The sequence below is a fragment of the Podarcis bocagei genome, assembly GCF_964188305.1.
Source record: "Podarcis bocagei genome assembly, chromosome: 10".
In the NCBI taxonomy this organism is placed as follows: domain Eukaryota; kingdom Metazoa; phylum Chordata; class Lepidosauria; order Squamata; family Lacertidae; genus Podarcis; species Podarcis bocagei.
The window spans coordinates 34,330,235-34,339,100 of record NC_138135.1 but is presented as its reverse complement, the minus strand read 5'-3'; the positions used below and the strand labels follow the sequence as shown (position 1 = coordinate 34,339,100).

The 8,866-nt window shown below is 40.6% G+C and overlaps 1 long non-coding RNA gene across 1 annotated transcript; it reads left to right on the top strand.

Moving 5' to 3' along the window:
* The first annotated feature begins 1,714 nt into the window (after window positions 1–1,714).
* LOC308595467 lies at window positions 1,715–6,793 on the top strand. The gene is made up of 3 exons (XR_014012048.1): window positions 1,715–1,891; window positions 3,289–3,386; window positions 6,298–6,793. It is a non-coding gene; the product is annotated as an uncharacterized lncRNA (long non-coding RNA).
* Window positions 6,794–8,866: the final 2,073 nt, after the last annotated feature.

Sequence of the window (8,866 nt, the reverse complement as noted above, 5' to 3'; positions counted from 1 at the left end):
GCAAAATGCTCAGAGTATATAATTACTGTACATATATTACTAATATCTATTACTATACTAATACATCTATATCTATATCTATATCTATATCTATATCTATATCTATATCTATATCTATATCTATTACTAACTTACATTACTAACAGTGAACTCATTCTCTTGAGTGTGAATCCGAACAGGCGGGTTTTCGCCCTGGAAGATCTACTACAGACCAAATATTAACCTTGAATCACCTGGCGGAAAAGTATGCCGGCAAAGCCCCAAAGGTTCTTCATGTGGCTTTTATTGACCTTAAGCAGGCATTTGATCGAATCTCTAGAAAGCAGCTATGGACAAAACTGGCTGCAACAAATATCGATCGTCGTCTCCTTCATCTGATTATCAGCCTCCATACAAACACCTTTCTGAGAATCAGGCTAGACAATAAAGGCCTAGTCTCCAACCCCGTTACCACCACTAGAGGGGTAAGACAGGGTTGTTTATTGGCCCCAGCATTGTTTAACTTTTACATTAACTCACTGGTGACTCACATGGCCAATGATGCTTTCCACCCCCCCAAACTAGCAGGCCGATCTCTGAATGTTCTTCTGTATGCGGATGACGCCGCACTTCTTGCAAGATCCCCTATTGGACTGAGGAGAATGTTGCAAGCTCTACATGAATACTGTGATCAGCATGAGCTCCAACCCAACTATGCTAAGACCAAGATCATGGTCTTCTCTGCCCGACCGAGACTCTATCGATGGTCGATGAACGGGATCCCCCTAGAGCAGGTTAACTGCTTTAAATATCTGGGACAAGTAATACGGTCAAATAGGTCTTTTCTGGCCCATAGAGACTATATAACAACTAATGCATCTAAAGCAGCCATCCAGATTAGATCTCTATATGCTAAGAATCAGGCTCAATCAGTGACGATAGCTTTGAGACTCTTTCAAATGAAAGTCCTCCCCCTTCTTTTGGTGGGCATCTCTTTAGGCTCCCGTAGGGACTTTTTGAAACTGGATTCTATCCAAACGCGATTCCTTAGAGCCATCCTTAGGATTCCCCCCTCGGTAGCGGGTGCAGTTATGAGATTAGAGGTCGGCTGGCAAGCTCTACGGTATGTGGCCTTGAAGACGAAGCTCTGGCTATGGCTCAAGCTTTGTTTTAAACCAGTGGGTATTGCCCCCTTGATATTGAGGGACGATTTCCAATCATCGTGGGAAAGGGAGGTCACTAATGAGGTTCAATCCTGCGGATTGTCTCACCTTTACTTTGAGTCTACGTCGTACAATCAAGCTAGAGCTGTGATCTCCCGGAGACTGAGTGACATTGCTAGACAAGAGGACATAGCCCAGGTAAAACCAGGGATGTTCCTAGGGGACCAGATCTATCGGACCATACCAGCCCCCTACCTTGCAGAAATCCACTATGTGGAATACCGCAGACTTCTTACAGCGGCTAGATTAAATGTCCTTGACTCTGCGATATTGTGGGGAAGGTACAGGGGAGTACCATATGCCCAGAGAACCTGTCATTGTGCCATGGGTGTGGTTGAGTCCACCGAACACATTCTCTTGACTTGCCCTTCTTATGCAGAGCTTAGACAAAATTTTATAGACCCACTTCTATGTCAATTTAGCTCCCTACCCAGAGAAAACCAGGTTTTACACTTGTACTTTTTTCTGACTGACGGTCGAATAAAAGGTTGATGATGATGATGAGTGTGAATCCTTATGTAGACAAAATGGCATTATCCTCACATAAGGACCTAACATAAGGGCTGAGGAAACTGGGAGGTTTGCATAAACAGAAACAATATTTAGAAAAATAGAACCCTAAAAGCGGGCTGGGTCAGCCGCTCACTGACAGAAGGGTGGAGCACTACAGAATCAAAAGTGTTTTAAAGGTATGTTTTTTGGTCTCATTTATTATTTATCTTTTAAACAAATAACATGTTTCGTTTGAGGAACTCTGAAAGACAATTATGTCATCTTAATCATTCTTTCTTTCCCAGTGCTTTTTTTCTGGGGGTATGCAGGGGTACGCATGCCCCCTAAACATTTTGTGAATCTTTGTACTTTTGTCAATTTACTGTATTTATTTTTCATGATTTGAACTATAAAATGGTGTTTTTCTTGAGTCAAAATGAGAGAACCCCTAAACTTTTTTTTTGTTTACCGTATTTTTCGCCCCATAAGACGCACCGGCCCATAAGACGCACCTAGATTTTTGGGGGGGAAATAAAGGGAAAAAATTTTATTTCCCCCCCAGGTGTGCTGCGCTACACCAGGAGCTTGGGGCGTGCTGAGCTCAGCGCGCCCCAAGCTTCTGCGTGCCGGCAAGCAGTCCGCTAGCCCTGGGAGAGCCGCGGGGCTCTCCCAGGGCTAGCGGATCGCTGCGCTACACCAGGAGCTTGGGGCGTGCTGAGCTCAGCGCGCCCCAAGCTTCTAGGTGCGCGCAAGCAGTCCGCTGCCGCCCCAAGCCTCGCGCACCCGGTGGGACCTCCTGCCGGGCGCGCGAGGCTTGCAGGCATTCGCCCCATAAGACGCACCCCGATTTCCCCTTCATTTTTGGAGGGGAAAAAGTGCGTCTTATGGGGCGAAAAATACGGTATTTAGAAAAAAAGCACTGTTGTAGCCTACACCTCAAGTTAAACTAAATTCAGCAGCTGATTCAGGCTGCATTCTCCACCCCCCCCCCCAAATTCCGATTTTTGGGAATATAGCCAGACATCCCTCCCCCACATAATTGGGGTGTTTTCTCTCAGTTAAAGCGTTACACCTAGAATTGCAGCTGCCTATGGTTGCCTGTTAGCGCCTCCCTCCCCCTGTAAAAATAGCGAAATGCTTGCTTCTTGCCACAACACAGATAGAAAACAACCTAATGCTTGCTCAGTAGATCTCACTGTATGAGGACAAACTTGTTATCCAGCACCATTCTCGATAAAAGGCAGCCAAGAATCACGGTCACCACCTGATTTATTTCAATTATGGGACCCTGAGGACTTCCAGATGTTGTAGACTTCAACTCCCATGGCTAATGATCAAGGATGATGGGTGACAGAGTCCAACATCAACTGAAGAGTCAAAGGTTCCCAACTTCTGGCTGATTCAGACTCTCATTCCCAACAGCCTGTGTTTGAATTGCATAACAGGGCTTTGTACTTTTTGGATACTACTCTCTTTTGTAGTCTGAGCAGCTGAATTCTCACTCTTTCTTGAATGAAAAGTACTGAGATAAATTTCTAACCTATGTATGCTCCTTAAAAATAATTACAATTTCTTATTTAAACTGTGTCTTGAGGGAACAGCATCAGCTTGCAATGGAATTAATGTGAAGGAAGGGGGAAGCAGGAGTAGTATCTTGCCAGCTTCCTTAAGTTTTCCAGAAAACTGCTTGAGGTAGGGTAGTGCTTTTCAACCTTTTTGGTATGATCCACAGGTCCAAATTTACTTTGTATTTACTGACCCAGTGATTTATTGTCACATGAATTTTGGACCTTAGCTCTTTGGCAGCCATCAGTTTTATGCATTTTAAGTGAAGCTTTGCCGACTTTATAACCATCCAAGCAAAAATTGTTCTTGATGCCCCCATTAATGTGGAATTCTTTAACTATTTATAGTACTTACAAATTCAATCAGGTTTTTTTTTATGAGAATGTAAGAACACCAGTCATGACTTCAGAATATTGCTTCATAAGCCATAAAAATGTATTCTATAAATATACCAAAGTGGTGTTAGATGAAACTATTAACAATTTTCAGTTTGTCATGTTTTCATTCATGGTCAAGTCTGTTTTGGAAAGTATTGGTGGGATCCCTAAAGCTTGTGTTTTGCCAATGTGTACTCAGTGTGGGACCTGAGATTTTATCTTCATAGCAGTCATTGCCTGAAAACCTCCAGCAAAGGTATTGGCTACCAAATTGCAGCAGCAAAGGTACTGCTTCATTAGCAAGCTCAGGATACTCAGTACAGTGGTACCTCGGGTTACATACGCTTCAGGTTACAGACTCCGCTAACCCAGAAATAGTGCTTCAGGTTAAGAACTTTGCTTCAGGATGAGAACAGAAATCGGGCTCCGGCGGTGCAGCAGCAGCAGGAGGCCCCATTAGCTAAAGTGGTGCTTCAGGTTAAGAACAGTTTCAGGTTAAGTACGGACCTCCGGAACGAATTAAGTACTTAACCCGAGGTACCACTGTAGTGAGTAATTTGGTGATATGAAGCCAACATCCAGTTAATTTCAGTTCCCAAAAAATATTGTTGAGTGTCCTATCATATGACAGTTCAAGAAGTTATCCTTTTTGCAGTGTCTGCAAACACCATAGAATTTTAAAGCACATTTAAAGCATGTTCACAAAAAGAATCCCGGTAACTGTAGTTTGTTAAGGTTGCTGGGAATTATAGCTCTGTGAGGAGAAAACTAGTTTCTATTATTCTTTGGGGTAGTGTGTGTGCTTTAAATGTGCCTTAAATGTATAGTATTTACACAGCTAAATACAACTTTGTGATATCAGTTGCAAATGTGTTTCACACACATTCACACTTCTGATTCTTCAGCAGACAATTTGTGGACAAATGTTGGCTAAGCAAACTCAAATACCTTTGGCTAAACTATTAGTCAACTCTGGGGGTAGATCTGATGATGGTTCACCATAAGGTGCTCATACAAGTTGTTGTTTTGAGTGAGTATTACAATTTGCCTCTGATGTGTAGATGCCACAGGTTTTCTGACCCACTGGTTGGGAAATACAAGTAGGGAGTGATTCAACAAACTATTTTTTGCAGTGATGGCAAGCAAGGTAGACTTTTTAGCTTGCTTAGCAATGCCTGTGATCCTGTTTTAGGGTCCATTTTGTCAGTGGATTTCTAAAATATGTAATGTGGGGTCTCAAAATGGTTTGCCTGTCACATCGACTGATGTGTCAAAATCTGGAAGACATTATTCCTAATTTTAGATATGTGGAGGATGGTTGTAATTATTTTGTGGTGCATATGGTCTAACTTTTTGTTTTTTTCCTTTCAAATATCTGAGGTTGAGCCATTGAGTTGAAAATAGGTTCCACTGCTAAGATGTGGTGGACTTTCTCTTAAACTCCTATATTTTGTCTATAGAGCTAAAATAATTAGCTTTTTGGGTTTTAGAGGAGGAAAGGGACTTGAGGTTGTTTCCAGCTTCTACTTAAGACATTAAAATCAATGCACCTACATTAACAATATTAACCAATTTCAGCGAGTCTGCTCTGAATAGAACCAAGCTGAATGCAATCCTTGGTTTTGAGAAGTGTGTTTCCTGGCATGTAAGGTTTTGATTTTTGGCACTGAATGGGTGTGTTCCAATAAATGTGCCTTAATTTAATTATTCCATAATTAATTTCTAAATAAAAGATGCTGGAACTCACCTTTGTCTGAAAGCTGTTTGTGCCCTTCCACTCCCATCTAATGAGGGGTACAAAACAGTTCCTTTCACAGGAGGGAGGCTGAGGCACTCAATTCAAGTTTAAAGGGACATTTTCATTTGTTAATACTATTTCAGTTCCGATTTGGGAAAATGAAATGAAATTAAAAATGACAGGCCCTCCACTTTACTAGCTGCAACAGTGAGAATAGTACAATCCTAAATTTGTCAATTTAGAAGCCTCACCAAGTTCAGTTGCAGGTAAATAAATGTGTATGGGATTGCAGCTTAAATTATGCAAAATGCATGGATATAAATTACCGTAACCAAATGATATATTTCTGGCTACACATTACTTGCCTTGTTTTAATCCCCATTAGTTCCAAGGTAATCCACGAAGACTACAATCATATATATACTTCCCTGCCAGTCCCATTTAGTTTATGACTGAGAAGACATGCATAGTATTGCTCTGCCAAGCAGCATTAAAGTTCAAAACACAGCTGATTCTTCAGCTAAGTGGTCTCATTGGCTATAATGCAAGTTTGCAATAAATGAATGCCTTTGAAACTTGATCCCATTAAGGTTATTCATAGTACTCTAAACACAGGTACAAGTTGTCTGTCTACACAGGTACAAGTGTTTGCGTTGATTCATGCCGCCCAGCTATTTACAGAGATTATACACTCACTGAAAGTAACATGTAATCACCCTGTTATGTTTAATGATCCCAATGCAATTAGTAGGGTTAACTTTTAAATAAGTGAGCATATAATGGAAAGCTTGTAAAATGTGAGTTTCACAGTTTTGTACTCTGTTATTCCTAAATCCAAATTAGGGTATTTCCCCCCCTAAGGGCCAGTAAGCATTGGTTTTTTTGTTTGTTTGTTTATCCTATTCTCTCTTTTGTCTCCAAGTATCTCAATTGTATCATAGCTTGAGCAGGTCAGTCATAACTTTGTAGTCCTACAATCATCAACAGACCCAGTGAAAGAAAAAAACCTGCCCTGTCTTGTGCTCTTTAGGAAGAATCAGAGCTCAATTGGAGCATTCATTTTGTACGCAGGCAGTTTCAATCCCCAACATCTACTGATAGGGCTGGGAGAGGATCCCACCTGGAACTCATGCTACAATGGTCTGACCCTGTTTAAGGCACCTTCCTAGGTTCCTGTGTTATTTCCTGCATGTCAAGCTTCTATTATCAGGAGGAATGAGTGCATTCGGATTTTTTTTGTACCAACAATTAGAGGTAACTTTTGAAGTGATGACCATGATTGTCTACTGTTGCCATCTTTGTACTGCCCTTGCTCATTCACCTTTTAAGAACCTGATACAAAGAATGCCTCTTGTTACATGTACACCCCCCCATCACAAGAAAACTGCAACAAGTTAAAAAATGGCAGCTCTGCATGTCAAACAGATTCCTACATGAGTAGGTATAGTTAAGGTTGAAGGAGTCCTTGAAAACCAGGTGGAGGTGGTACTCCTGCTCTGCAGCCCAGGTGTACAATAATTCTCATACATATGAGAATTTATGATATCCCTATTATGGATTTTGCATTCTTGTACACAATGATAATTCAAGATTAGGAGCTGTGGTTGTTTTGCTCAAGGTAACTAGCAAAAGCATGAGAATTAAGGCAGGCTGGATGGTTAGGGAAAAGCCTGTTTCATGTATTTTTAACATTTGAAGTTATTGCTACAGAAACCACCTATAGTTCAATCTCCAATGTAGGTTTGCCTTTTTTCTTTTTAATGATGGCTTCTCTGAGTGTTGCTGTCATGGATGAGGCGTTGCAGAATAATTTCAAGATTTCCAAGCTTGCAGCCTAGGTGAAAGGACCTTCTGGCCCTCCAGCTGTTGCTAAACTACAGCTCCCATCATCCCTGCCCATTGGCCATACTTGTGGGGGCTAATAGTTGAAGTAAATAAAATTAGAAAAGAACAGTCTTGGTATGGTCAAATGGCTTGTAGACCAAGATGATGTCTATGGTGGAAGCATATGCATTTCTGAGGTAGGGAAGTTGCATTCCTGACATTATTGCAGAAGAGAAGGAAAATGAACTTTATATTTCTGCATGGCAAGAAGAGAGCTGAAGTCAGTCAGAGGTGCACACTGGAGACAGGGAGTGGGCTTCTGGCTTTGCTTAGGTTTCCCCCCAAGAAAGAACTTCACATTTAGTAATCACCTTCCTACTTCTTCACCCTTTTCTGCCTAAGAGATAGTAACCTCATTCTGCCTAACTACAGTACACAACAATTTAAATTCTGGGATAGTGTTTATCATTGCAGATTACAAATAAAACATGACAAGCTGCATGTTGTGAAAGCTAGACCCATCTGCATACCAGATAGATATGTAATTTTCTGTTTTAATAAGATTTAGACCCAAAGTATCTTTTAATGGCAGTACACCTCCACTGATTTGCAGAGCTGTAAGCTCTTATTTCCTGTAAAGGCACTGCAAGTTCGCTACCGAAGAATGCACTGAATGTCAGATTAACTCACCCCCTTTTTTTAAAAGAAAGGATGAGGCAAGTCAGTCTATAGAAACTTGATGTAATTTCTATCCTAAAATTAAGAGGGATCTTTTTCAATTCACTGAACTGTGGAGCTGCTATATGGCTTTAGGGACACTGTGTTTCTCTGTCATTTTACTCTGCGCTTCAATTCTTATGCAGAAATCTGCTCACTGTTTTTATAAAATCCTGGCTGGATTTCATTATACTTAATATTTTGTTTGCAAGCATCTGTTATAAATGCTGTAAGTGAGTGTTAGTTCTAATTCATCAGTTTTGAATGAGCATTTGGCTCAAGAACTGGAAAGCAATTTCATTTTACATGTATGTGTGCGATATATGTATGTGTGTGAGCATGCTTGTGGGAAAAGGATTTAAGCTAATAAATTTAAAACAACCTAACAAGGAGACAAAGAATGATGCATAGAGTGACAGTACAAAAACGCAGTGATTATGAAAATTCATAGATTAAAATAAAAGCTGTAGCTGGTGATGTGTCATCAACAATTGCAATTTAAAAATGGAATTTTGTATCTCCAAAATCTACTGAAGAACTACAATTTCAAATTTATCATACTGAGCGCATTGCAACTTTGCACCTTCACCCAGACAGGAAACACTCTAAATACTCATAGGACTGTAGATGCAGAGTTCATCCCAAAACTAAAGCCTCTGGCAACGTTATTACCTACAACAATTTTCTATGAGCCACTTTTATTGTATTTTTGCAACACAAATAATTGTACATTATCCTGAGTTTTATCATCTGTGATAATATGTATTAAATTTTACTTCTTTCACTGTACTTTCCATCCAACCTGCATTGCCCTGTTTATCTACTGTTCTAAAATAGAGTTTGTCAGGGCTAAGGCTAGAGCCTGACTTTGAAACTAAGCCAATCCAGAAAGGGCTATAACAGGCGGAGAAATATTTAGAAGACCTTGTATGTAGTAGCTCAGATAAGCA